The sequence below is a fragment of the Polistes fuscatus genome, unplaced genomic scaffold (genome assembly GCF_010416935.1).
Source record: "Polistes fuscatus isolate 324 unplaced genomic scaffold, CU_Pfus_HIC Scaffold23, whole genome shotgun sequence".
NCBI lineage: Eukaryota > Metazoa > Arthropoda > Insecta > Hymenoptera > Vespidae > Polistes > Polistes fuscatus.
In genome coordinates this window covers 2,400,122-2,402,458 of record NW_025113100.1, presented here as the reverse complement: position 1 = coordinate 2,402,458, position 2,337 = coordinate 2,400,122, and the positions used below count along the sequence as shown (strand labels likewise).

The window sequence follows — 2,337 nt, the reverse complement described above, 5'->3', positions numbered from 1 at the left end:
CAGAAGTATTGTTTTGACTTTCTAAAAAGTTTCAATCCTTGGACACATCTTGTCTCGAATTTTCCAAAACAATTTGGTCGAACTTTTGTAAAGCTCTTCTCATAACAAAGTACAAAGTAAGAAAAAGAAAGAAAGAAAGAAAGAAAGAGAGAGAGAAAGGACATTATAATTTTTGCGTCTGTTCTTTTAGAAGTTGGCAAGACGGTGAGAGTGAGAAGAACGGATAGATACGATAAAGTGTGTGTGTATATGTGTGTGAGAGAGAGATGAAGATAGAAAAGCTCGTGTTGATATCGACCGGGACTCCGCCCTGCTTTTTATACTTTCTTCTCTGTCACACGCAAGGAACCATCTTTCCATCCTTCCCTCTTTTTCCTTCCCTCATCCCTGTCTCCTTTTTTTCTCATCTTGGATAGATATTGAAGCCGCTGCATCGACATTCCACCAGCTTTTCTTACATATATATATATATATACTTGGTGCACAAAAATTATTGATCATTTTTTCAACCTTTTTAACTTATTTTCATCTTTCTTTTAATCCTCATACGTCATCACCGTCATTTTTCATCCATTCGTGAAAATATTCTATCAGAAATTTGTGTTCATTAATTTGTTATATATTTATAATAGTATTTTATTTAATGCAACAATATACAATTAATACAATAGTATAATAGTATCATTTTTTCAACCTTTTTTTTCGTCAACTTATCTTCATCTTTTTTTTAATCCTCCTACGTCATCACCGTCATTTTTCATCCATTCGAGAAAATATTCTATCAGAAATTTGTGTTCGTTAATTTGTTATATATTTATAATAGTATTTAATTTAATGCAACAATATACAATTAATACAATAGTAAAATAGTATCATTTTTCAACCTTTTTAACTTATTTTCATCTTTTTTTATCCTCATACGTCATCACCGTCATTTTTCATCTATTCGTGAAAATATTGTATCAGAAAATTGTGTTCATTGTATACAATTAATACAATAGTATAATAGTATCATTTTTTCAACCTTTTTAACTTATTTTCATCTTTTTTTTAATCCTCATACGTCATCACCGTCATTTTTCATCCATTCGTGAAAATATTCTATCAGAAATTTGTGTTCATTAATTTGTTTATATTTATAATAGTATTTTATTTAATGCAACAATATACAATTAATACAATAGTATAATAGTATCATTTTTTCAACCTTTTTTTCGTCAACTTATCTTCATCTTTTTTTTAATCCTCCTACGTCATCACCGTCATTTTTCATCCATTCGAGAAAATATTCTATCAGAAATTTGTGTTCGTTAATTTGTTATATTTATAATAGTATTTAATTTAATGCAACAATATACAATTAATACAATAGTAAAATAGTATCATTTTTTCAACCTTTTTAACTTATTTTCATCTTTTTTTTATCCTCATACGTCATCACCGTCATTTTTCATCTATTCGTGAAAATATTGTATCAGAAAATTGTGTTCATTAATTTGTTATATATTTATAATAGTATTTAATTTATTGCAACAATATACAATTAATACAATAGTATAATAGTATCATTTTTTCAACCTTTTTAACTTATTTTCATCTTTTTTTTAATCCTCATACGTCATCACCGTCATTTTTCATCCATTCGTGAAAATATTCTATCAGAAATTTGTGTTCATTAATTTGTTATATATTTATAATAGTATTTAATTTAATGCAACAATATACAATTAATACAATAGTATAATAGTATCATTTTTTCAACCTTTTTTTTCGTCAATTTATTTTCATCTTTTTTTTATTCTCATACGTCATCACCGTCATTTTTCATCCATTCGAGAAAATATTCTATCAGAAATTTGTGTTCATTAATTTGTTATATATTTATAATAGTATTTAATTTAATGCAACAATATACAATTAATACAATAGTATAATAGTATCATTTTTTCAACCTTTTTTTTCGTCAACTTATTTTCATCTTTTTTTTAATCCTCATACGTCATCACCGTCATTTTTCATCCATTCGAGAAAATATTCTATCAGAAATTTGTGTTCATTAATTTGTTATATATTTATAATAGTATTTAATTTAATGCAACAATATACAATTAATACAATAGTATAATAGTATCATTTTTTCAACCTTTTTTTTCGTCAACTTATTTTCATCTTTTTTTAATCCTCATACGTCATCACCGTCATTTTTCATCCATTCGAGAAAATATTCTATCAGAAATTTGTGTTCGTTAATTTGTTATATATTTATAATAGTATTTAATTTAATGCAACAATATACAATTAATACAATAGTATAATAATATTTATATTAGTATTTAA

At 25.2% G+C, this 2,337-nt stretch overlaps 1 long non-coding RNA gene across 1 annotated transcript; it reads right to left on the bottom strand.

The window, feature by feature from the left end:
• Nucleotides 1-1,800: 1,800 nt before the first annotated feature.
• Nucleotides 1,801-2,069, bottom strand: LOC122518147. Its single transcript, XR_006303986.1, has 2 exons — nt 1,953-2,069; nt 1,801-1,845 (listed from the first exon to the last, which is right to left on the bottom strand). It is a non-coding gene; the product is annotated as an uncharacterized LOC122518147 (long non-coding RNA).
• Between the last annotated feature and the right edge of the window lie 268 nt (nt 2,070-2,337).